Source organism: Mesocricetus auratus, unplaced genomic scaffold (genome assembly GCF_017639785.1).
Source record: "Mesocricetus auratus isolate SY011 unplaced genomic scaffold, BCM_Maur_2.0 Super-Scaffold_100027, whole genome shotgun sequence".
Classification (NCBI taxonomy): domain Eukaryota; kingdom Metazoa; phylum Chordata; class Mammalia; order Rodentia; family Cricetidae; genus Mesocricetus; species Mesocricetus auratus.
In genome coordinates this window covers 22,437,863-22,465,099 of record NW_024429208.1, presented here as the reverse complement: position 1 = coordinate 22,465,099, position 27,237 = coordinate 22,437,863, and the positions used below count along the sequence as shown (strand labels likewise).

The 27,237-nt window shown below is 49.7% G+C and overlaps 1 long non-coding RNA gene across 1 annotated transcript; it reads right to left on the bottom strand.

Annotated features, from left to right (window-relative positions):
• Positions 1-14,165: 14,165 nt before the first annotated feature.
• Positions 14,166-26,341, bottom strand: LOC121134347. Its single transcript, XR_005871438.1, has 2 exons — positions 26,056-26,341; positions 14,166-14,803 (listed from the first exon to the last, which is right to left on the bottom strand). It is a non-coding gene; the product is annotated as an uncharacterized LOC121134347 (long non-coding RNA).
• Between the last annotated feature and the right edge of the window lie 896 nt (positions 26,342-27,237).

The window sequence follows — 27,237 nt, the reverse complement described above, 5'->3', positions numbered from 1 at the left end:
GCTGCTGCACAGAAAGTAAGTCATGAACCTCTGTAGGAGACACACCTACAGAGACCCAAGGGATATGGGAATGCCAAGGACTGGCTGATCTGGATGTGGCTGTAGGTAGGACCTTGACACTCTCTCTCTCTCTCTCTCTCTCTCTCTCTCTCTCTCTCTCTCTCTCTCTCTCTCTCTCTCTCTCTCTCTCTCTGTCTCTCTGTCTCTCTCTCTCTCACACACACACACACACACACACACACACACACACACAGTTTCCCCTTCACAGACCTTAACACGGTCACAACAGATATCTCTTTAGTGTCCATCATCCATCCCTTCTTGAAGATGGCATTGGCCACGTTTGCCTGACACACTGTGCATCCCCTGGAAGAGGCACTGATGGCCATTAAAGCTGTCTCAAATTAAGACACAGGGTGAGTCATTGTACCCTGGCAACTGAGCACTGACGAGGACACAGAGCAGAGACGTTTCTTGTTACGCAGCTGCCTCCAGCGTCACAGAATGCAGTGAGCCATTGGCAGCCACAAGTGCCCCCTATAGGGGGTGGATGCATGTGCCAACAGCCGGTTGTGCCCTCATCAAGGGATGGCTGGGTGGGTCACTGCCCTTGGCTTCATGGGACTCTCCAAGGAGACCTGAATGAAGGGCTCTGTGCAGAATGGAGTGGGGGGGGACTGTTTTAGAAAGTGGGGCCCAGGTAGATCCTAAGAGGGCAAGGCAGGCAGGAAGCTGCTCCCCTCCCACCCCAGAATCTTAGAGCCAGGCCAGGTGTTGAAGTGTAGCTCCTGGGTGTGGCTCTTAGGTTGATTGTAGTTGACAGCAGATTTCATATGATCCCCACATGTCCAGCTGCTCTGAAAGCTCAAAAGATGAAGATGGAATGGGGCTCACTTCCCTCCAGGGCTGGAGCCAGCCTTGCATAACCTGTCCTGTGCACTCCAGTTTGCCTCTGTCCCCATCCTTCCCTCTCCAGCGTTTCCTAATCAGCTAGCCACTTAGCCTCAGCACAGATTCCTCCAGGAGGCTCTCGGCTCCCCGAAGCAGCTCATTCATTTAGTCCTGGCTGATTTTGTTAGAAAGGTTTCTACACATGGAGCAACAAGTTGGTTCTCTGGAGCTTCATTCATGAATGGACCAAGAGTCCACACATCATTTAACAAATATCTAGGAACACTTGCTATGGCCTGTCATTGGGGGGGGGCGATGCAGTGTGGCCAATGTCATCTTCAAGAAGGGATGATGGACACTAAAGAAATATTGGCTGTAACTGTGCTAAGGTCTGTGAAGGAGCAATCTTCTTGTGTGTGTATATTTAAGAGAGAGAGAGAGAGAGACTAGAGAGATGAGAGAGATGGACAAGGAGGCCTGGGAAGCCTTCTCAGAGAGAAACATTCAGACTGATGTTTTAAGTTTGAAAATAATTGTAATAAGCAAACTTAGGGAAGAACAATTACAGAGATTCTGATCAAAGGTCCTGGGGTGGGAACAGAATGGAGCAGTCAACCCTTAGCTGAGGTTGCGGCATACAGCCCATCACAAGTCAAGGCTGGTGTGTGTGCAGCTTGGGTCACGTCAGACGAGATGGAGCCACAGAGGGGTTGGAGATCTCATCTCAAGGTGTAGTGCAAGCAGGGAGGTCGGTTAGTAACTCGCCCAGGTCCTTCACTTCCTGAGATGCTTCCTTCCCCTTTGGTACTCAACTCAACTAGTTTCACCCAGATGCAGGCAAGGTTGCACTGAAGTGCCCCCTCTGCCTCTCTGGAGTCTTCCCAGCTCCAGCCAACCAACCCCAGGGCCTTCATGGCAGCAAGGGTGCAGCCCAACTCTGGGTGTCCCTGTAAACCTGTGGGTCCTCTCAGAGGGCAGAAGAACCTGCAAAGAAATGTTTTCTGTCCTCCATCCCCTCTTCCTGCCCAGTACAGAAGAAGCTCTCTCTGTGACAAGAATCGGATGGGGAAGAGGATCACTCAGCTGAGCTCCGGCAGGAAACGGCTGTCCCTGCCGCCATGAGTCAGCAGAGCCTAGAGGGCCAGTCTGGGAAACTGCTCAACATTTCCAGGAACTGACCCGAGTGGATCCCAGAGGGCTTGAGAAATGAAGGAAATGCCAGGAGCTGATCCGATCCCCCACTGGAGTCAGCTGCTACTGTAGGAGGACTTCCTGGAAGCCCGGCTGTGGGGTGGGGTGGGTTTCTTGAACACAGACCTTGCTCACACCCTAGTCTGAAAGTAGTCACCCTGCATGAAATACCAGCTCCTAGTGGGTTTCTGGTGCCAGCCTTGGTGGCAAGTATCTTTACCTGCCAAGCCATCTCCAATCTTACTTCCTGATGTCCTTGGAAACACAACTTCTTGGTGGGGGGTGGGAGGGGAGGTCGGGGAGTCCTTGAAGTTCTGTCTGCAGAGCTGCAGACACACAAAGCATTGTGAGCTATTAGCCCTCCCCCTGCCCACAGCTTGGGAAGAGAAGGGAGGCTGGCATGGCCGTGTCGTCCTCCTTCTCCCTCTGCCCACGGGGACGCTGCAGATGGAATTCTGGGGGCCGTGGCGATCTGGATTCCATTCTCCATGAGGAAAATGAGATGGCCAGAGATCCCTGAGGGCTGTCCAGGGCAGAGATTCTAAACCACCACCTGCTGCTGCAGCCAGATATTATCACAGAAAACAAAGCCGGCTTCTGCTTTGATCTTCCTAGGCAAGAGCGCAGCTTCCCAAACCAGGGCCAACAATGTGGCAGGCAGCATGGGCCGGAGGACATGCTGGACGCCCTGGGGGAGGCTGTCCAGATGCCCAGAGCCCCAGCCTGGGGGCCAGCTCCTGGACAAGGGTGGAGACAGGATGGAAGAGGGGTGAGAGCTAAGAAGACCAGGACATAGTTCAGCCAGGAGCTCAAGCGGGGATGAGCGGCCTCTGGACCAGTCTGTGATGGCCTTGGGGAGAGGCGTGGCAGAAAAGTCCAAAGGTGGGAGGGGTTCCTGGGTAACCCGGTTCGGGATTTGTCTGGTTTGTAGGCAAAGAGGCTAAGGCTCCAGGCCAGGCCAGGGCTCCACTAAGAACAAGAAAAACTGGAATGGAACCCAAAGGCTTTCTTTACTTCCCAAACTTTTGTCTGGACGGCAGTCGCTGATGTGTTTATGCAGCACCGATTCCTGGGTTACAAGCAGACCTTTATGTCCTCGGAGGGGAAAGGCAAGCCCAAAAGCAGGAAACTTAAACCAAGACCAAGTCCAGCGATGGCTACCAGGACTGCAAACCCAAGCTCCAGCAATGTCATCGATGCTCATCCTAATCCCTCAGTCCCAGGCATCCCAGCCACCAGAGGGGGCAATGCCAGATTCAGCAGGGTGGTTGCCTTAGGGTCCCACTCTGCTGCCTCACTGACGGATGGATCGGAGAGATCGAGACTGCTGTGTTAGCAGTGTGACACATATGGAGCAGCCTCCCTGTCCCCTCAGTCCCTCTCCCATGCCCAAGTCCCTTTGTCTTCTTTCATCACACCTGTCTTAGCTACAGCTGGAATTCTGGGTCTCAGAGAATCGGGGGGCACCAGCTCACTGCCCTTTCCACTTGGAGTCTCAGGGCCTGATGCTCACACCAGACTGTGTTGGAATGGTGCTGGAGGAACAGGTAGCACCTCTCCTATGCTCAAGCCATCTGTCCCCTTCATGTCCCCTCTCTCAACTACCCAGGAAATGGGTCCCTCTTTGGCCAGCCTCCTGATGAGAATTCCATACAACTCAGCCCCCAAGTCAGTCGGCAGCCCCTCCCTAAGGCTGTTTGCTGACAACCAGGAAAAGAAGTTAATCTCAGAGACAGCCCAGGTGGGAAAGGGAGTGAGGGGCAGCCGGGAGGGCCATATGGAACCTGTTTGAGGCACTGGGTCAGAGCCCAGTTACGCCTCCATGAGCTGGGGCGCCAGCCAGCTCTTGGCTTCACCTACCTGACTCTGGCCAAAGAGGGGAAGGAGCGTGGGAGAACAGACAGGCAGGCCGTGTGGGGACAAGTGTGTGCTACGTGTACCTTCCGAGCCATTGTTCTTTAGGTGAGGACATACTAGCTTACTGCCCATTGGCTGGATCAGGAGATGGGGTGGCTCTCACAAGACTTAATGACTCAGCCGTGTCTGGGGCCATAAGAGGTCAATAAAGTGGCATTTGTTGTCTCCTGAAGGCAGTGGTAGGGTCTTGTCTGGGAATGACACTAAATGGCTTTGCCATTTCTACTGTTGACAGAAATTCTACCAGAAACTCTCAAGCATTCTGTTTCCACTTTGGCTCCCAGGGCATAACACACAGCCAGACAATCCCCTGCCTCCATCTGCCTGACACAGCCTCAGTCTTACACCTGGAAGTTGGTCCTGTTTATGCCTGGTTGACACGGTCAAGTTGACATGATGATGAATCCCACTTGATATTGGAGTCTACAGCTTGAACTCACCCCCACTGAACTTTGGACTAATCTGGATTTCAGGTTGAAATCTTGCTGGAGTTTGGATTGACCGAATTTCCAACTATCCACCTCAATCCGTGTGAAGCTTTAACTTCTGTCTAGACTCCCAGGACTCTGGAAATAACTGACTGAGTTTCTGATTGGTTTTGCAGACGTTTTCACGAAATCTGACGGAAAGCAACTCTCTCCACCCTCCTCGCTTGGGTTTCTCACTCGTTTAACTCGGAAGTTCTAGCCTATTTTTCTGGGTGTTGTTTTTAAAAAGCCAAACTTCTTGAATATTTGACTGAAGTTTCTGGACCCTTTTGCCTTGAGCTGGTCAAGTGAAGAGGCATTCCTAAGCCCAAACTCAGTTAACAGGAAGTCACTCGTGTGGCACAGCTTGAAGGATGGGTGCAGGCATAGGGTGCAGGCTCCACCTATACACTTGAATTTCTCCCACAGCCAGCTAATCTCACCTGCAGAGGGGAAGACGTAAGAGACACCATTGATGAATTATATCCTTCTGGAAACTTCTCTCACTCTAGCACCTTTTTATTTCTGCCTCTACCTCTCATTGTCTCCTTCTTTCTCAAACTACCCTAGTTCTTGTATCTGGGCATCAAGAACACTAGGAACCCACGCTCTTGGGTCATTGCTTTGAGGAACGATTAGGAAGTTATGGGGGACAGAGCCGAACAGTGAAGGGTTCCCAGGCTAGCCCACCAAGGCTCAGAGCTCAGCTCAGCCAGTGTGGCTACTATTATCACCCTGGTTGTCCAGCGTGCTCCATGGGAGAAGTAAGCTGCTTTGGGGCTTGTGTTTTAGTGGGATGTTAATGATGTCACTTTATATTCTTTAGAAACACTAAATGTCTCTACCCGACCCCTAAGGGGGGAATCATTTTTAAACATATTTGCTTCGTTATGACTTCTCTTATCTCCATGCAGATAAATGGCACGGCCTTCTAGTACCAGGAAGTTGAAACATCGTTGTATATAGGGTTAGAGGCACTTTTACCAATGCCTCTCTCATGTCACTGATGTCCTGACTGCCTAATATCTAAGCACAGACCTGAGGGTCTCCTTAAGGCAGGATAAAGTTAGGCAGGTCCAAGGCAATGGGTGGGTCTTCCCTTTGTCCAGGGTCCTATCTCTCAGGTCTGTCTCAGGGATGCAGCCTCTTCTTGGGGAACAGAAGTTTGGAAAGTCTATTCAGAAAAATAGTTGCAATAAGAAAACTAGAATTTGAGCATATTTCTGGCCATTCAGTGGTATATAGCATTAAAGCCTCAGTGTACCTCTGCTTTTAATGAAGAAGATGGGCTTTGTCTTTGAAATGGACAGGGCAGTCTAGGAAAGCCGTTCTGATGAAGTTTCTGTCTGTCTGTCATTCTATTCACTCTCGCTGACCTCTGCTGGCATGTGATAAAAATCCCTAGGATAATGAGATGAAGGGGTTCAGGTTCTATCCCTACAGAATAGACTGGCACACACCATAATGGCACTGGGGAGGTAGAGGCAGGAGAGATCAGATCATGACATTTTCAGCTAAATGGTGAGACTGAGGCCAGCTTGGGATCTGTAAGATCTGTCTTTAAAAGAATCATAAAAATGGAGGGGGGTGGAGAGGAGGAATAGGTGGTTGAGGAGGGGGAGGGGGAACAGGATGAGGAGGGGGCAACAGGATGAAGAGGAGGGGGGACATGAGGAGGAGGAGCAGGAGGAGAGATGGTGGGGCATTTACGGATGCCCCACACCTGCCTGCTGCCCTTCTAGATGTTTCCTGTGTGTTAACTCATGTCATCCTCCGACAACCCTACCCCACAGGTACTAACGTTCACCCTCCCCTCACTGTACAGAGGAGCAATGCGGAGCTTGGAGAGCTAATGTAACGGCCCAAGTTTGGGGGATAGAAGACAGCAGATCCTGGCACTGGAGCCAGGCAGGCTATCCTTGGACCATTCACACAGTGCACCGTGCGATGAAAGACACGGTCAGAATTTACAGCCTAGAGGGAGGATGTACTTGTTTACGAGCTATTCTGATATGGGCTGGGGGAGCTATCAGTGACCCACAGAGAAACATAACATCTACAGGCTCAGGTTGGGAGAAACCTATGTCCAGCTAGAAAGAGAAGTGGGTAGCTTTATGTAGGAAGAGATGTCTCAGCCCTCAAAGACAGTGAGGACTCTGGGAGAGGGAACAACAGGGGGTAGTTTTAGGAGAGGGAAGAGAAGGAAGTAAAAAAAATCTGAGGGAAGCCAGCAAGAGCCAAAATGCCGTGCTGGCTAGTTACGTGTCAACTTGACACAAGCTAGAGGCATTTGGGGAAAGGACTCTCCATGGAGAAACTGCTGCCATAATATCTACCCACAGGCAAGTTTGTAGTGTGTTTTATTAATTAATCATTGTTGTGCGAGGATCCAGATCACTGGACCTGGGCTGGTGGTCCTGGGTTCTGAAAGAAGGCAGGCTGAGCAAGCCATGAGGAGTAAGCCAGTAAGAAGCACCCTCCATGGCCTCTGCATCAGTTTCTGCCACCAAGCTCCTGCCCTGACTTCCTTCAGTGATGGGCTGTGATGTGGAAGTGTAAACCAAATAAACCCTTTGCTCCCCAAGTTGCCTCCTTAGCTAAGAAAGCCCCCGCCATCGTGACTGAAGATGGTAGGACTTCCATGCCCGTGATGGGAGGTGTTCACACCTGTGATCTGGCGCCTGGATGGCTGACATAGGAGATTTGACACAGCTGAAGCCAGCGTGGGCTACATAGCGAGTTCCATGTCAGCCTGGGCTACAGGGTGAGATCCTGTCTCAAAAATCCAAGAGCTAGTGGAGGCACAGGTCACCGGAGAAGCACAGTTGCCATGCGCTTCGGGGATCCACGCACAGAGAGTCCAGCAGGGAAGAGTCTGGCTTGAGACTCAAATGATGAACAAACAAACCCTGTGGTTAGGGAGAGTTGAGAGGAGACACGGCAATAAATAAAGGCAGAAACCTCAGCCCTGTACACAGTGCAGCACAGGGAAAGCTGGGGAAAGGTGAGCCGCAGGAGCCAGCAGAGGTAGATGGACTGCCCAGCCCAGACTAAAGGGGTATGAAGGTCTGAGAGGCACCAAGCCTGAACCATGGCAGAAATCGAGGAAAAGGGGGCGCGGGGGACAAATGTGAGAAACTTAGGGAAAGAGACTAATTGTGGGGAGCCATCATCTGCAACGATAAGGGAGTTGGGGGGAGCTTTGGAACCTGCTAAGTTCGAGGTGTGCATGGAGCGGAGCTTCAAAGTTAATCTAAAAATGAACTAGCATGGGGATTGACTTGGCATGTTTTTAATCTGAACAGCTTGAAATGTGCCATGCTGACGAGTGACGTGCAGAACAGGTGGGGAAATTATCGGCATGAGCTCAGAGTCACCGGTGTCAAGCCCTTACAAAAGAATAAAGCCTCGAGGCCATTGGGAGGGTATCACATGTCCAGAGATGCCTGGTGACAAGATATGTCCCCGAGACGGCCAGAATCACAGCCGTGAACAAAGGCCACCGATAGCTGCTACCGAAACATCTGCCAGGACATTTGATCAGTGGCTGCCTGTCCAAGCTCAGCAATAATGCCACAGTCTTCATTGGCTCTTGTAGCCGAGGAAGATTGATTGGGATAGTCCAGGTCACCTTTCTTATCCACCCTGAAGGGCTTCCCCTTGTCTCGACCCCTTGGATGTGTCTTTCCATTGCAGCTGTCTGCCTTTGCCAGGTAAATATATCCCCTTTAGAGATTCTCTTTTGTGTTGTGTGTGTGGGTGTTTGTGTGTGTGTGCACACATCCATACAAGGTCACCCACATACCAGTGTTTGGGGGACAGTCGTCAGTGTATGGTATCTTTCTTTCTCTGTCTCCATCTTGTTTTTGAGACAGGGTCTCTCACTGAACCTTGAGTTCAGCTGGTTGGCTGAACTGACTGACCAGTGAGCTCCAAGGATTTGTCCGTCTCCTCTGACCCCTAGTAATGCGATTACAGACGTGTGTGCTATGCCAGGCTTTTACACGGGTGCTGGGGATCCAAACTCAGATCTCCATGCTTACACAGCAGGGGGGCTGCTTTATCCACCTCCCCACCCCACACTTGCCATGTGACTCCTGTTTGTCACAAGGTCATCATGGAAGGGCCAGGACAACAGGGTCATGTCTTCATCAGAGTCACAAGCTACGCCACCTAGACTTCCTGGGTGGGTATTTCCCATGCCGCACTGTGGGAAAGTGAGGCACAGAGAATCCCGTTGGTGTGGGAAGATCTCAAAGCAAGATTGTTATAGGGCTGGGAGTGGAAGCCACCCCGTTGCTCCCTATCTGGAAAGAAAAAAGACAAGTCCAGCAGGGAGGCCGAGAGACATGCTGTCAATCCGTGCCTATATAGGCATTGAATCCGCTGCATTCTACCCAGGTCCTTTATAGCCAGGGCCTCCTGGTGAATTTTCTTTACCTTGGAAAAGCCACAGGAACTAATCAAAGATGGTGCCTGGCCAGGGATCCCTGAATGAGCTTCCAGCTCCATGTTTACATGGCCTGTTCTTGTTCAGCGGGTGACCGGGGCAATCCACTGCAATGACAGATTGTAAAATAAACGATACCACTCCAAGTACTGTCATTATCATGTCGTGGGTTTTTGGCAGTTCCTCTGGTCTGGCTTGTTTTATGTCTAATTACATATCACTGTGCATGTCCCCCATATGTTATCTTTCACATAATAAATACATGGAAAATCCCCCTGTTTTTCCATCAGCCGCTGCCCAAAAGCGGACAGATTTCTGGTGTGTGCTTACGCACTAAAGAAGCAGTTGTTTGAGCTATGGTGACACCTCGTAACTGGAGTTTAGAGACTCCGTCACTTCTATTGGAGGGCTTTCTGTATACTCTCCCTGCCAGGAAGCCAAGGGCCTTGTCAGGACCTGAGTCTTGGGATGGTTGAAAATGCAGCCAGTGCGCCTCAGTCTGGTAGACTCAGAGGCTGCTGCAGGGAGGCAGGGGACACGGGACAGGACTGGGAGGGGGGGAGAACTGGAGGGTGACATACCTGCTTTCTGGAGAGGAAGCCCAGCTACAAAGGTTTTCCCACACCCTGCAAGTTCACAGAGAAGCAGTGGTACTAATCAGTGGGGAGGGGGGGGGTGACACTTAACTATCAAACCTATGAGTGTTGTTCAACACCTCCTACTCAGGCTTGTTCTCAATGCTAGTCAGGTAAGGCAGCAGACAGTGAGCGACTGGGGGCCGGGCAGACATGCAGAAGGAATTCATGATAAGGTGCTGAGAGTAGGCACAAGTCTGAGAGCAGCAGTTTACAAGCTGTAGGATGTCACCAAAAATGACCTTAAGCCTCAGTTTATACATCTATAAAGTGAGGGTGACAAGGGATGGCTTCCCTCATGGAGTTGTCATGAGAGTTTTACACAAGGTGGAATGTACAGGGGGCAAGATGGCTCAGCAGGTAAAGGTGCCTGCCTCCAAGACTGATGACCTGCGGGTGTGGCCCCAGCACATGTCCAAACTGATGCCAACAGCTTCCTGCCCAGCATTATCTCATCTCATGATCCCACCCTCCATCTGCAGGCCTGAATGTAGCTCTCAGCTCCAGCTCCAGGGCCACGTGTGCCACCGTGCTCCCTGCCGTGGCGATAATGGACCAAGCCCCTGAATCTTTAAGCAGGTCCCCAATTAAGTGCTTTCGGTCATAAGTTTCCTTGATCAATAACAGTGACTAACACATTTAGTCTACATCGAAGAGAACAATGGTTTTTGGTTGGCTTGTTTGTTGTTTTTGAGACGGGGTCTCTCTACGTAGCCCTGGCTCTCCTAGAACTCTCTCTGTAGACCAGGCTGGCCTTGAACTCAGAGATCCGCCTGCCTCTGCCTCCGAGTCTGGGTTTAAAGGTGTGCACCACCACCGCCCAGCTGAGAATAATGGTTCTTATGGGAATGTCTAGGCATTGTACAGTTCTAGACCTTGGTCATTGTATTGTATCAGTGAAAGCCCAAATTTGAAAGTCCTGTCCTGAAGTTTTATGTCAGATATTGCCTGTAGCTCCGATATGCACCTCAAGATTTTAAGAAGATAATGTTTATGGAGAGAATTGCTGCTTCCACTATAGGTATGTGTGTGTGTAAAATATTGACAAAATGGTAGTGTATTTTAAAGTGATTATCCTCATGAATTTATTTTTCATATCCTATAGTTAAATGAATTACTGGAATGGATAATGAGTATATTTCTTTGAAATGTTTTGGTTCTGTTATATTTTCATTAACTTTTTTTAAGTTAAATTGGATATTACACTGAAAAAACCCTATATGTTCCATCCCTTGATTTTAAAAAACTTTTTTATTATTATTTTATTTTACTTACATGGGTATTTCACCTGCATGTATGTCTGTGTGCTGTATGCATTCCTGGTACCCTGGGAGGCCAGAAGAGAGCGTTGGATCCTCTGGAACTGACTATTTTGGGTCACTGTGTGGGTGCTGCGAATTAAACCTAGGTCCTCGGGAAGAGCAACCAGTGCTCTGAACCATTGAGCTGTCCCTCCAGCCCCCTCTTAACTTTCAGTATCAAAGAGGTTATCTCGGGGAAATAAGGACTTCAACCCCAACTTAAAATTTAGAAGGAATAGGAGTGTCTCTCTCTCTCTCTCTCTCTCTCTCTCTCTCTAACTAACAATATGATATCCAATTTTGTCTTAACTGGTGGATCTGTACACACAGGCTTAACCGTCCCACTTACAGGCAAGGTACATGCTGCGTCTTGAAATGGTCCCACTATGGACCCTCTGGTCATCCAACCCAAGTCACTCTCTTGCTTGACTTTACCTTTGCTATATTGTGTGCACATCACTGAATCTTATTCCAGACCCTTAACTTTTCCACGGCTTCCATGATTTTGCCATGATTTTCACATGCAACGTGTCTGACCTTGATTACCTTGCCACCACCTTTGTGGCCCTGAGCCTTTTTGTCAGCACTGCCACTCCTGGAGCCTGCTTTCCCCTTTCCAGAATTCCAGAACACTCTTCTCCTTCAGTGGCATATCCTAAGCTTGCGGTCGAGCTCTAAACAGGAACAGCAGTCTTTATGAGGAACACAGAATGCAACTCGGAGGACAGTGTTTGCTTTGCATCAACATTTTTCATCCATCTTTTTTTATTTTTTTGAAGCAGGGTCTCATGTAGCCCAGGCTGCCTCAAACTCCCTGTGTAACCAAGGATGACCTTGAACCTCCTGACCCTCCTGTCTCTAGTTCCTGAGTTCTGGGATCACAGGTGTGAACCATCATATCAGTCCATCTTTTAAAAATGCTTCTTACTAATTCTTTAAGAATTTCATACACACTAAGCAAAAGCCTCAGTGGAAAGCCTCACCAACAGAACAGATCATATTGAAAGCAGAGAGGCAAGAATGGAAGACAAAATAGAGAGAAATTGGACCCGTCAATAAAGGCCAATGAGAATTTTTTTAAATATATGAATGGAGCAGGGGAGGGTTTTGGAATACCAGTGAAAAGACCCAACCCCTGAATTATGGACATAAAAGAAGAAGGAGAATATTGTGATGAAGACATACAGAATATCTTTAATAAAGTCATAGAAGGAGAATTTCTAAACCTAGAGAAAGAGATGACTATCCAAGTATAAGAAACCCACAGAACATCAAATAGACAGGACAAAAAGTAACTCCCTGTGAAATAATATGGTTAAATACCAAAAAGATAGAAGGGAGAAAGGATTTTGAAAGCCACAAAAGAGAAAGGTCAAGTCACTTATAAACACGAGCTCATTAGAATAACATCTGAATATTCAACAGAAAACTTTAAAGCCAGAATGGCCTGGGAATTTATTCCTGGCTATGAAAGGCCATAACTGTAAAACTCAGACATTTATACCTAGCAAAACTATCTATTAAAATTGAATGGGGGGCATGGGGAGATTACTCTGTTGTTAAGAGCATTTGTCACTGTTTCAGAGGACCCAGTGCTCACAACAATCTGACTCCAGTTACACCCTCTTCTGATCTCCTTGGGTACCTGGCATGCACATGGTGCACAAACACACACAGACAAAACATTCTTACATATTAAATAAATTTTTAAAAAAGCTTTTAATTGGAGAAATTCAAACTTTCTGTAGTAAAAATGGATGAAAGGAGTTTAAGGTTACTAAGCCAACTCTACAGAGGAGACTTAGAAGGAACACTTCAACCAAAGAAGAGGATAAGCAACCCCAGGAGGAGGTCACTGACATACCCATGGGTGGCACCGCTCACAGTGAGCTGCCCCCTACCATACCAATCAACAATCAAGAAAATGCACCACAGGCCTACCCATGAGCCGATCTATTAGGGGCACTTTCTAAATGACTCTAGCCTGTGTCAAACTGACATGATCTTAGTTAGGGTTTCTATTGCTGTGATGAAACACTATGACCAAAAGCAACTCAGGGAGGAAAGGGTTTATCTGGGTTATACTTCCACATCACAGTTCATCATGATTAGAGTCAGAGCAGGAACTCAACTCCGGAGGCGGAAACAGAAGCAGAAGCCGCAGAAAAGTGCTGCTTACTGACTTGCTCCTCTTGGCTTGCTCAGCCTGTTTTCTTATATAACTGGGGGCCACCTACCCACAGTGAGCTGGGCCCTACCATATAAATCACCAATCAAGAAAACGTACTGTTGGCTTCCTCACAGGGGTATTTTCTCATACCTGGTACAGTTAACTGGGGCCAAAGTCTTATGGATGAGAACCTAGTACATTTATTCCCAAATGGATATAATAATAAATTCCCACTTAAGATCTTATCCTGGGCATCTTTCACCCATCACCACAGAGGTTTCTTTTTGCAGTAAAAGGTGATGGTAAAGAGAGCCATGACCGGTCACCATCCAGAGAATAAGAGACTGGACTGCTCAGCTCTATGTGGGACATCTGTCACACTGTCTTAGGGTTTCTATTGCTGTGATAAAACAGCCTAACCAAAAGCAACTTGGGGAGGACAGGGTTTGTTTGACTCACCTACCATAGACCACAGTTCACTGAGGGAAGCCAAGGCAGGAATTCAAGGCAGAAACCTGGAGGTGGTCCTGAAGCCGAGCTATGGAGGAATGCTTCTTATTGGGTTGCCCAGTCTGCTTTCATGTACCACCCAGAGCCCCCTAACCATGGATGACACACCTGTGTTAGCATGGCCCTCCACATCAGTCATTAACCAAGAAAATGGGCTACAGACTTGCCTGCAGGCCAATCTTGGGAATGCATTTTCTCTATTAAGATTCTCTCCTAACAGATACATCTAAATTTGTGTCAAGTTGGCAAAACCCAACCAGCACACCCCCACTTCCACAGAAATATACTCTCCCCCAGAGGCCACCAACTGTCAGTGACTCCTTAGCTAGGGGGAGGCTCTTGAGCCCCCCCCATAGAAATCCATTTTTACATAAAACCAGAATTTAAATAGAGGCCTATATTTTGGTTACGTGTTACCCAACTCTTAGAGTTGGTTTGGTCTTGGTTGTTGACACAGCTAGCCTAGAACTCCTTATGTAGACCAGACTGGCCTTAGGTTGTAGTTATCTACCCAGTGCTGCCTCAGGAGCTCTGGCATCACTGGTGTGCACCTCTAGCCTGGGTATTGTCCCATTCTTCTGAAAAAATAAATAGCATACATTTGGTACATCCACCCGTTGATGCTTCAACTTCTGAACTCCAGCTTTATTTGTCCTGAAATTTGGTTTCTGCTTTGTTTGCCTGTCTTCGTCAAGAGTATTAACTTGCATGAATCTTCCTTGAGCTCAAGAGTAAACTGTAAAGCTCACACTTGAGTTCCCACAAAGGAAGGGGACAGTCATATCCTCACAGGGGAATTGTGTGTGACTTTGGGTGTAATTGGAGAAGATCTGAACAATAGCATGGGCTTCCTCATGTATTTTCAGAGGATTTTCATATCCACCAATTTGTCTGGTTCTCAAAATAACCCCAGGAGGGTGGCATGACTGCCACTGTTTTGGAGCAAGGAGGCTGAGATGAGAGAGGGCACAGGGTTGACGTAATGAAGTGGCAGAGACAGCTTAGAGCTGTAGCGATGACAATGCTGACAATGATGATGACGTTGGTTGGCATATGCCGTTTGTTCTCCGGGATAAACTCTCCTCCTCATGACACTGACAGGAGACTATTGTCTTCTGGTTGACAACCTGTGACCTTCTTCCACCTACCCTGCTGAACCAGGCTCAGTCCAGCCGCCCCAGGTCCTGTGAGTCTGTCAGCTGAGGAGAACTCAGAAGGGCAGAGCAGAGAAGCCACAGGGTGGAGCCAAAGCTGCAGAGCACTTCAGAGGCCTGGGGGAAGCGGAAAGACATGCATGAACTGGGGAGAGCATCACTGTGGATCTCAGGGAGACTGAAGGTTACCGGGGGCTGAATAGGCGCATCACAGGGGATAGCATCCACCTGAGCAGGAAAGATAATGGAATGATGGGCAGTCAGCTCTGGGTCCTCCATAGCATCCACTCTGCCTGCACCGGACCAACAGCTGGATCTGGCCATGGCCAGAATTGGTGTGGATGCCCTCATGTGTGTTAAATAGGAATCAGTCCGAGCAGAAGAAGCTGACACACAGTCTCTCAGGAATGAGGTTTGTTAGCAGAAAGGACTTTGAGGCCATGGTGGGATTGTTGCCAGCACATATCTCCATTCTATAGGTCAGACACAGCACTTCCTCCATTGTCTGTGAGTTGGCCTTATGTTAAGTTTGCCTTCCCATATCAGTGGTGGGTACAACTCAGTGTCACCTCCTTTTCCTTGGGAGTAGGATGACGTGCCCAAACAAAGGAGAAAGGTGGTTCATGTCATTTGACAACTTGATCAAAACAGATGTCCCATAACTTTGCATGCATAGCCCCTCCAGTCTGGGAGGGTCGAAGAGGTCTAGACTCATTTACAGACTCTACACTTAGGTAGAGTAGAAGGTCAAAAAGGACTTGCATTAGTTACTTTCCCGCTGTTGTGATAAAACACTATGGACTAATAAACTTATTTTAAAAGGCATTTAATTGGGCTTATGGTTTCAGAGCGTTGGAGTCTATAGTGGTGCAGCTAGGGCATGGTGACAGGCAGATAGAGAATCATTTGAGAGCTCAGTGCTTGATCCACAAGCACTGGGAATGGCATGATTCTTTTGTTTGTTTGTTTTTTTCAAGACAGGGTTTCTCTGTGGCTTTGGAGGCTGTCCTAGAACTAGCTCTTGTAGACCAGGCTGGCCTGTGCCTCTGCCTCCCGAGTGCTGGAATTAAAGGTGTGTGCCACCACTGCCCAGCAGCATGATTCTTTTGAAACCTTAAAGCCTGCCCCTGTGACACACTTCCTCCAACAAGGCCACACCTCCTAATCCTTCCCAAATGTTCCACCAACTGGAACCAGGTCTGAACCAGGTACTGCTGGTGCCTGAAGCCTGGTGCCTTGCCTAGAAGTACCCTAACTGGATGCTCTCCATCTCTTCTGCCTCGTACAGGTCCCATGTAGTATGTGGGCAGCAGGAACAGACCAGTCCCTGGGGCCTCGAGGCCTTCAATGCCTGTGGACCCCTTAGGATACTAGTCCTTTGGAAGCTGCAAAATTACCCCCAGCTCAGGGCTCCGCCCACAGGCACCAGCTATGCCATTTTTCTTAAGGAGCAGATGTTAGTCTGACAGAGACTTCCTGCCTGGTTCAGGACCAGCAATCAATAAAGCAAATATTGGCTTCCCTGAGTTGTAATCTCTAAAGCTCACCATGCAGCCCAGGAAGAAATTATTGAATTAACCTTCCTGAATTCGTGGACTGGGATGGGCAGCATCAGGGAATCTTCCATCAGCAGCTTCCATCGTGAAGCTCGTCATCAATGTCCCCCTTGACTCAAGGACACAGAACTGCCCATGAAACACACAATAACACAACATCTTCCACACTCAGCAAGAGCTTCTCTATGTGGTTTTCAGAAACGATGGGACTGTCAACCTCTGGTCAGAACAGGGGTCCCCATCAGTCTTGGGGGAGCCTCTCACTTTCCACAGCCAACCTTAGGGTCCTGGCCATTTTTTAGAGTGAGGCTTAACTTTCTGTGACTACAGAAAACCCTGTGACTCTGGCTTTGCCAGGGAGGCCAAACCTGGCATTAAGGGGACCAGAGTGGGAGCTGGAGTCACCGTCTGGTCTTCTCGGGGTCTCCCACAACATTTCTGTCCTAGGGTCATTCTCTGTGGGTGAGGTCCCCAGGGCCCACTGGAATGCAGTTCCCTCTGTCCCATCCATAGCCATCTCAATGTCTCTCTCAGGCATGCACACACACACCGTCACCCCTTTACCCCTGCAAGTCCATGTTCCTCAGGAGACTGCTCCCCATGCAGAGTCACCATAGACAATCAGTGCAAGTCACAGACTCTCAGGGCCAGCAAAGATAAAAGACTCTGAGGGACAGTGGAGTTCAGAGTGGTGTCTCAGACTGAATACCAGCCTCGTGTCACCAGGTCTACCAATTTGGGGGGTGGAGAGACTAGAAATCTCCATTTGTATGTGTATGATTCTCAAATTAAAATACTAACTGCTAACTTGAAATTAATAATAGTAGTAGTAATAAGAAGAAGAAGAATAAAGAATAAGGAGGGACTGGAGAGATGGCTCAATAGTTAAGAGCACTGGCTGCTCTTCCAGATAACCCAGGTTCAATTCCCAGCAACCACAGGGCAGCTCACAAATGTCTGTAACTTCAATTCCAGGGGATCTGACACCATCACGCACACATGCATGCAAGCAAAACACAAATGCACATTAAATAAATGGAAAAGAAGGAAGGAAGGACAGGGGGGGAAAGGAGAAAACTTACCTCCTGGGGGCTGGGAATGCAGGTCAGTTGGTAGAGAGTTTGCCTAGCATGTACAAGGCCCTGAATTTGATCCCAGTATAGTATAAACTGGATGTGGTGGTACATGACTATAATCCCAACTGATAGAGGCAATAAGATCAGGAGTTCAAGGTCTTCCTTGGCTACATATGGAGTTTGAAACCAGTCTGAAATGCATAAGGCGGTATATAAAATAAAATAATAAAATAAAACCAGACAGACCCAACGCCCCAAAACTGCTCAGATATGCAAGATGACAAAGACTGACTTCAACCGCTCTGGCCATCTAAAGAGGCTCAGTTTACGTCAGGAACATTTTAGAGGTGCTGATAACATCCTCCTGTCCTTTAGGCCTGGTCCTTGAGGGACTTCTAGTGTCTTGTGGAATTTGCCCCTCAAGGCGGTTTCTCTCTGAGCTTTGGGCTCAGCCTGACGCTGTCATGCTAGGAGTGGGCAGATGTTTGTGAGGACCTACAGCTGACTAGGTGTGCCTTGTGCACTTGACCAGCTCCCCAAGAGCTGAGAAGACATCTGGGGTCCACATACCTGCTGCTGGTCCCTGAAGGTTCCAGAATCCCCATCCTGCAGCCAGAAGAGTCAATGGAAAGCCCAGCTAGCGCTCCTTCCTGGAACCTGAAGGCTGTGTGAGCCTACACCTCTGAGTGTATTCATTCCAAGCAGCAATGCAGCCCTGCTTAGTTCTGGATGAGGCCCAGGCTGTCCCCTTCCACCCACTTTTCCTTTGACCAGCTCTGCTGCCTGGCCTGGGCCTTGCCTATCATGTGTCTTATACCTCAGAGGCCTTTTTCCCATGTAAGCCTGAAACCTGGGAAGGTGCCCCTGTCCCTTACTTAGGAGCTCTGATGCTCATCTGAGGTGTGTCCTCTCTCAGTTCTGCCTACTTTCCAGACCACTTCAGCCTTCTGGAAGAGTTGCCTCCAGAAGGGGCCCACAGGACAAGGGGACCAGCAGGAATGGGCTCTGAGGCCCAGGTAGAGTGAGAGCATTCTTGGCATCGAGTCCCCCAGGCTCATATGCGCGGTGGGTTTTGGCAAGACAAGGGGCCCTTTGGGTGCAGAATGGAATGGAGGGATCCATGATCCTTGCTGGGCTCCTGCAGTATCTCAGAGCCTCAGATCTGAGTTCAGAACAATGTGTCAGACCTATATAGTAGAGCCAGATGGACCTGCTCTGCAATGTTGGGTAAGTTCCTTAAACTCTCGGAGTCCCCGGCATGATGGCAGAGAGGAAAGGATGCTAAAACCTACCCTCTGTGGCTTCTGACAGAGCAGCGAGAGATGTGTATGGAGTATCTGGCACTGAACAGGGCTCAGCAATCAGGATCGGTCATGATTACTTCATAGGATTAAACGGAATGAGATAATGTGTGCACAGCAGCCTGGTGAGCACTGCACGGATGGTAGCAATTACCACTTATCGGAGTGTCCGCTCCCTGGGCCTCATCACCGTCCTCTGCTTCTTCCTAGTTTATTTTTTTCTGGTTTAACCTCTTCTTGGCCTCTTTTTCTCTAGTCTTTTTCCTTCCCTTGAGTCTCTATTGCTTGAACCAACATCCAACACCGCCCTCATTTCAGAACTCACGATAGCTCCCCAACAGCCCTCCTTTCCAAACCGAACAGCAGTACCAGCCAAGTTACCCAAGCCTTCCCTTCAAGTCCTCATGGCCTTTCGTGTCTCTCCCTTGTATCATCTTCCCAGTCTGGTGGTCCCGTGTTGTCAGATGCCCCACCCACCCTTCAAGACCCGGTTATGTTTCATTTAGCGGTGATCTGAAGCAAACATCAGCTCCTCCTGACCACCGTAGCCTGTGGTGGAGCTCAGGGAGGTGTCTGCCACCTGCTGCAAGCTCCCAGGATGACAATGAGAGCCAAGAGGGGTACCTCCGGTGGAATCTAGAGCTGTACAGGGAAGGGAAACGGCTTAGGTACCAGACACAGGGACAGCTTGAGTAAAGTAGGGGGCAGAGTGACACTGGAGTCTGCAATGGGGACCGCTGAGATAGGACAAATCAGAACACAAGTGCAGGCTTCCACCCAAGCCTGCCCACCCCACACCTGCAGGGGTCCCTGAACTCCTGACCTGAGGCTCCAAGATCCCTCTTCAGAGCTCCTGAGGCAGGCTGTGCATGTCAAAACTCAGGTGAAGCTTCCTCCAGGATTCCATGTTCTGGGCTTCTCCAAATTCCTAACCCTTCCTTCTATCATCCTTCTGGTTAAAAAGAAGATCCTTTGCCCCCCCCCAAACATTCTTGCTCTCCTGGATTATGTCTGCAAGACCTTGTGATCCAAAGACACCCAAGCCCCAGGTAATATTGTTAAACTGGTGGGGAGCTTCAAGGAGCCCACAGGAGGTCTGCCCCAGCTGAGCCCCACAGGGTCTTTTGCTGCCCCGATGCTGTTGCATGGTCGTGGAGGTTCTGTTCCTCCATGGAATCATGACTAACCAGGGATGTGGCACTGGCCAAGATTGGGCTCTTTGAAGGGCTTGGATGGCGTGCCTGGTGTTTTTGCTTGGCTTCATCCCAGGGCACATTCACTGAGCTCTTTAATTTTTTTTTTTTGAACAGAGCCTCCTTGATGAAGCTCAGGCTGATCTGGAACTCGCTATCCAGGCTGCCCTTAACTCATGAGTCCCCCACCCCAGCGTCCCAAGTGCTAGGTAAGAGGCGTGAGCCACCAAGACATGTTTAACATTTTTTTTAGGATCCATGAGAGCTGAAGGGCCCAGGAGTCTCCTGGCACCCAGAGCTACAAGGCTCTGCCAGCTGGATTCAGAGTTCTGCCTGAGACGCTGGTATTTCTGTGTGTCTGTGGGTCCCCTTCCCTCCTTTGAGCCTGGTCCTTCTCTTTGCCCATTAGCTGTGGTTTTATCTCCTCCCCTTCTTCTGTTTCCTGCCCTGGGGTACAAAGCACGGGGGAATCGGGATGGTGGCTGAACGATCGTTCTCCCCTGGACTTCAGGATGGGAAACTCCATCTATCGTTTGTAGTCTAACCTGGTGGATTTGATCATTCCATTCGCTGGTCTCCCTGAGGCAGCTACGGCCCACTAGCAGCCTCCCTCCCTATCACTTCCAATTCCACTAACCTCCACTCCTACCAGGGCATTTTAAACTTTTTCTACTCGTGATCCCTGTTTATCCAAGAATTTTACAGGATCCCGGGCATCTAGTATATAATACAAATAAAACATATACATATATAATCTATAATACAAATCATTCAAACATATGATAAAATATTAAACATTATTTTAAAACAATCCTTCAATATACATATAATTTTAATATTCATTGAAGATTAAAGAAAATTTATATATTAATGAGACAGATATGCTTGTTTGTTTTCACATGAAGAATTGACTGGCTAAATATTTGACAATGAAGGACAATAGGGTCCTGGTGGGCACTTCCACCCCAGAGATGCTGGTCCTACTAAGTGACTCTGACTTTCCATCTCTAAAAAATCGTCAACTCACAGGTCCTGCCATGCCCAGCAGACCCAGGGCGGGTGGACAGGGTGTTTGGCTTCCTGGTGCTCATGATGTTGCCAACAACTTGGAGACAGTGAGGGCCTGGTAAGGGCCTGGTAATTGATGACCCAGAGAACCGCAGACCCAGAGACAGGAAGGTGAGAGCTCAGACAGGAGGGGAAGGGGCATGTGGGTCTTAAATATAACACGAGGCTGTTGTTTTCCTGGAGCAATTGTGTTCTGCCTCTTGAGAGGCAGTTAAAACTAGGAACTAGCCAAGACGGGGCCCGCCTGGAAGTCCTAGCTACACAATTGTTTCCATGATGAAAATTCAAATTGTATATTTTTACATTTAAAAAAAAGCAAGCACTCCAAGGTCATGCATTGGCCATGAGCCTTCTGGAACCAGGCCTGTTTGCTCTTCTTCAATGTGACTGAGTATTGAGGGCTAAAGATCAGCTAAAGACAGTCCCCACGGAGTCCCCATGAGGATGGCTGAGACACAGACCCAGGAGGACATTCAGCCACTCCTGCTTTGGGTAGCTCTCATATACCAAGGGAGACTCATAGGCTAATGTATGGATGCGCCCAGAACCAAGCCAGTGCACAGAGAGACACACGGAACAGTAGGTAAGAGGATTTGTAAGCATATGAGGACCTGAGTTAAGATCCCCAGAGCCCTTGTAAAAAGCAGGCGTGATGTGTGTAACCTCCGCACTGTCTGGAGGGTCACTAGAACGTGCTGGCTTCCAGCCTAGCTCTAGGGTCAGTGGGACACCCTGTCCCTAAATGAGAAAGATGACTAATGACACAGCAGGGCTCCTGATGTCCTTCTCTGGCCTCTGAGTGCCTGCACCCACACACACGCACACACAGACACTGCACACACACCTGTAGATACAGATACTCAGGCATGCAGGCATGCACACAAAGTAACTGCCGATACACATCCATCTGTGTACCTGATGCCAGTGCCCCTTGTCTTCTCCTCCTCCTTCTATTCTCTTTAATGTCTTCTCCCCTTTCTGCCCCCAGCCCATTAAAACGGCATCTTTGTCCAGAGTGACCACGGGGACACATGCTTAGAGCCAGTGGACAAAATAAGACCAGGAATCCAGGGCCTGGATCTCTCCAGTGAGCTGAAAGCTCTATCTCTCCATAGATAGATGCCTGAAGAAGCTGAGGGACCACACACCGAGCCTCCCCCCAACCCCCGCCTTCTTCCTTTCCCTAGTGCTTCCTGGCTCTGTCTGGGGGAATATGGAGGAGCAATGGTTCTTTCTCACCCCCAGTCTCACTCCTGCCTGTGTGTCCCCCTCACCACTCCGGTATTCTTTCCTGTCAACACTCCGGGGAAGGTGGCCTCATGGTCAGGCCATCGTGTTGACAAGACTGAGCCTTCTGGCCACCAAAGCTCTCTTGGAGCCTGTTGTCAATTTGGCTGCTCCAGCTGTGTATCTCCACGGTCCACTCTCGAGGAGAGGGTAGGGTGAGGATGCTGGGTGTGGGAGGGTGCCAGGAGCCAACCTAGTTTCCCAACATCATCTCTCCTCTAGATGGCACTTGGGCAGCTGGGCCTTAAGGGACAGCACAGAGGGATCCCTGATTCCCCCAGCAAGCCCAGCACTGCACTAAAACCAATTACATTAAGATGGCTAGATTTCATGGAACACACCCCTGGGGGTGTCTATGAGGACTTTTCCAGAAAGGCTCAACCGAGAGGGAAAAACTTCCCTGAACATGGGTGGTTCTACTTCAAGATCTAAGGTCCCAGACTCCATCAAAACAAACAAGGAGAGCCAGGCAGGGAATCCCAGCACTCGGGGCAGAGGCAGACAGATCTCTGAATTTGGGGCCAGCCTGGTCTACAGAGTGAGTTCCAGGACAGTTAGAGCTGTTTCACAGAGAAACCCTGTCTCAATGGGGCCGGTGGGAGGGAGAAAAGAAGAGAAACAAGAAGAAAGGGAACTGAGATAGCATTGATACAATGTGACCAGTATCTGTCATGCCTTCTGCCACCGCCATGCTCTTGACACCATGATGGAATGGTGGCGTCCGACCATGAGCCAGAGCAACCCTCACCCGCCCCCCACCCCCCCCCACCCTCCGTTAGTTGCTTTCCATCATGTATTTTGTCAGCAACAAGAAAGTAACTAAGGCACAGCCCTGTCTCACAAAGGAGCCTGGGACGTCAGGGCTCATATGTGCCGTTCTCGGGCTGGATGTTTAAACTTCTGCCGTGGAGCCAGCATGGCCTGCTTCACAGGTGTGCCTGCGGTCACCATCTGGCAGTTCTGAATAATCAGCAGCCTTTCGGGTTCATGCTGGGACCTGTCAATCTCGCAGTCCATGTGCCATGTGACTGCCATGTCACTCTAGGACGGCAGCCGTGGCTTCTCTCTGCCACTTCTTGTTCACTGGGTTTTGAGGTTCTCTACCTGGGTGTCCACTGGACTGCCTGAGCTCTGAGTGTGTGTGTGTGTGTGTGTGTGTGTGTGTGTGTGTGTGTGTGTGTATTCATGTATGGGAATGTTGCACATCAGTGCACCTGAGCTCTGTGTGTGTGTGTGTTCATGAATGAGAATGTTGATGTCAGTGTACCTGAGCTCTGAGTGCGTGTGTGAGTGTGTGTGTGAGTGTGTGTGTGTTCATGAACGAGAATGTTGATGTCTGTACCCATATAAAGTTAGCACCTTAGGCGCTGGTGCTCACCTCCATCTTGTATAACAGGGTCTCTATTGTTTCCTCCCTCTGCCTCTCATCTCCCTGTAGGAGCGTTGGCGTTACACACATGTGTGGTACAAGCCTAGCTTTGGTGGGTTCTGGGGATTCCAACACAGGTCCTTACACTGTGTGGCAAGAACTTTTACCCTACTTTGGGTCTTCTCAGGGCAGTGTCATCGTGAGAGACACCAAGCCCCCCTCTCCCCTGTGAGGATGCAGGAAAGCACTTGCCTGGAGTGCCAGACGTCCTGGGCTGGATCTTCAGAATGAACTGGACATGGCATAATTCCAGTCCTCAGGTGGAAAGCAGGATCAGAAGTTCAAGGTCATTCTCGGTGACCTAGAAAATTCAGGGCCAGCCTGGGCTACATGAGACCCTGTCTCCCTCCAAAAACTATTTTTAATCTATATCAAGTGAGCGTGTGAACCAGCTCAGGTAGAAAGAACCTGCTTGGGTTAGGGCTGAATGTTAGAAATAACAATAAAACAAATAGAGCATTAAACACAGAAGAAACACGATGGGATGAACAAAAGGATGTCATTCACATCAGGTTTGGAAGTTCAGAGGACAACGGATTCCAGGATTGGTCTGCCCTGGTCAAGGTGGCTGCTAGAATCTTGCCTGACTATATATTTCCTAGAGAGAAGAGAAAGGAGGGAGAGGGAGAGAGAGACAGAGAAAGAGAGATGGGGGAGGAAAGAGAAGAGAGAAAGAGGGGAGGAGAGGAGGAAATCTCTCAATCGAGGCAGAGTAGAAGTCTCAATTCACTGTGCCTGGAAAACATGTCCACTGACTGTGGACAAGGGATGGACTATGCTGGTGGCTTAAGGGTCCATGACTACCTGAAGCTGGGGTCAAGGTCACTACGTCACCATCGGGAAAGTTGGATAGTAGAAAATGGAGTTCTGTTAGGAAACATGCCTTGTGGTCCCTGACTCTCCATCCCAAGGTGTGCTGGAGTCCCCAAAAGACCTGTCCCCTGCACCATCTGAACTATGGTCCCTAGATTGTGAGGCGGGTATTGACCCTCTTGTCTGCCAACTGGAGGGTGATGGCCATGTCTCAGGTCGGCTGGGTCCTTGGAGTCTTGGGACTTTCCTAAGGACTCGACCATAACAGCCCTTTAGTCAGTATCTACTGGGCAAGAGAGTCTGAACAGAGAACATGAAACGGATGTCCTTCTGTCCAAAGAGGCCCTAACAACTTCCGACTAGCTCTGAAATATACATGTATTCTTTTCCTCCCATGGTTTCTAATTTGAGAAGTTTGGCACATTAAGTCCCAGAGGCTGGGAGTAAGAGACGACTCCGGGAAATGGGTTCTAGGCGTCTTCTGTTTCACTTCCTGCATGAGCCAAGGAGAATAGACATGGACAACATCCTCCAGATGCCCCACTCCCCTCCGGCCAGGGAGACATAAATGGCATCGCTCTTAGTTTAGTCACTGTACCCACGCCCCTGGGATATGGAACAGCTACAGGAAACCTAGCACGTCATAGAGTTGTCCCTGTCACATCACGGCATTCAACTCTGGGGCTAAAAGTGGTCTTGGGCCTTGTGTGTGTATGTGTGTGTGCGCATTTGTGTATATATGTATGTGTGTGCGCATTGTATGAGTGTGTATACTGTACTGTGTGTTTGTTTATGTGTATGTGTGTTTGTGTATGTATGTGTGCGTGCATGCATGCCTGTATGAGTGTGTCAAAGGTTCTTCCTGCTGGAGGAGTCCCAGGGAAGCAGGCACCCATCACACTCTGTTCCAGGAGGCTTGGGGGTCTCTGAACCCCAGAGGGCAGCTAGCTGTTTGGCCAAACCTCATCAGCTCATCTGTTACCATCTCTGTTTAATCTCTGGGTCTCTGGAGTTCCAAGGAGATCCACAGCCCCTTCCTCCAGCTGGACCACTTCACCGAGCTTGCCCCAGGGCTCCTGAGTATACAAAGCGTCTGAGCTTCCACACACCCGTCAAGCAGGACCTCAAAGTACCCACAAGGGAATACTTAGTCACGTGTGCACGAGACCCGTAATGGGGCCACTCTGCAGACCTCCTCCTCACAAACCAGCTGTGTAAACCCACCCCGACTGGGGTGGCTGGTAAGAACTGGGTCAGAGCACAAGAAATTGTTAGGCATTGAGGCTGCCCTGGGCTTTACCTACTGTCCAGTCAGCCTGCTCAGTGAGGAAGGGTAAGCAGGGAGGCAGGTCAGTAAGAGCCCTGAGAATTTGAGAACAGCTTCAGGTCTAGCAGTTTGGTTGCTCTTTCTAGCCTTTTCCAAAGGCAGGAGGGTGGGAGAGAGTGGAAAGGGAAAAAAATGAGTATTTCACATTCCAGCCAAAGCTGGGGGTCCAGAGCGTCCCCCAAAGGCCCAGGTGCTAAAGGTTTGGCCCCTACTCCATAAAACCTTCAAGAGTTGGGACCTACTAAAAGGAAGTTGGGTCAGTGGGGGCACGCCCTTAAAGGGGGTGTCGGGACCCCCTCCCTGCTCCCTTCCCACTTACCAGCCACGATGCAGTGGGCAGCTCTTCGGGCCATGCTCTTTTCTTACCACAAGCCCAAATCGACAAGCCCCAGCATCCATGGCTGAAACCATGCACCATGGTTAACTCTTCCTCCTCGGGGTGAGGTGATTTCTCAGTCAAACACAGAGCACACTCAGCCAAGCAGCAGGGAGGCCCGTATTCCTGAAGCCCTCAGAGGCGCCACTGCCTGGAGGGTGGAGGAGAGAGGGAGGCCTGGGAAATGTCATAAATGAATCTTACAAATAGAAAACGAAGCTGGGAAGCAGACGGGCCAAAGGAGTAAGGAAGGGAATGAGGAGGGAGGGAGGGAGAGAGGGAGGGAGGGAGGGAGGGAGGGAGGGAGGGAGGGAGGGAGGGAGGGAGGGAGGGAGGGAGGGAGGGAGGGAGGGACGCAAGCTCTGTAAAGGTGAGACCACTTCTCTGCCTTCTCTAAGTCCCAAGCCCTCTGTGTGGTGCAGCTGATGCGTGGCCTTTCTGGCTGGTCCTCAGGACGGAGACAGCTCTGTGTGAACGGATTTTGGGCTGGAATCCTGGAGTGGACAGCCACCAGTCCTCACCCCACACCCACCACGGATAGACCTCAGGTAGCCTAGATTGACCACGCTCACCTGGAAATCTGAGGGGAGTAGGGACAGCACCCCAGGGAGTCTAGTCTGTCACATGTTCACTAAGAATGCAAGAGCCTGCACTAATATCCCTTCCTGGCCTGCAGGCTTGTTTCCATGGTAACAGAGACCCTCGCGCTGTGTAATGCAGGAAGGGAAACGGACTGAAAGTCCCTGGGAGCCTGGCAAGCACTCCTGGCCCCTCCCCACCAGCCCCTCCCTCTGGCCTCCAGCCCCTCCCACTAGGGTCCTTTATGTTTAGCAGTTCAGCAAATGCCTCTGGGGGGCTCACCCCCAAGCCCCCTTCTGTCTGCAGTGGCGCATGCTCCCTCGCCCCTTGACTGATCTAACTGGCAGAAGAGGGAGAAAGGGGTCTTTAATTAATCTGCTGCCTTCATTCATTATTGTAATGGCTTCAACTTGGGGGAACAGAGGACTGCCATGTGCTTAATATGTTTTCATGTCCACAAACACATTCCCTGCTTGGCAGGGAAAGAGGAGGTCTGGTTTAGGTTTGCATTGCAGGGTGATTTATAAAGACACTCGTACTAGGGGA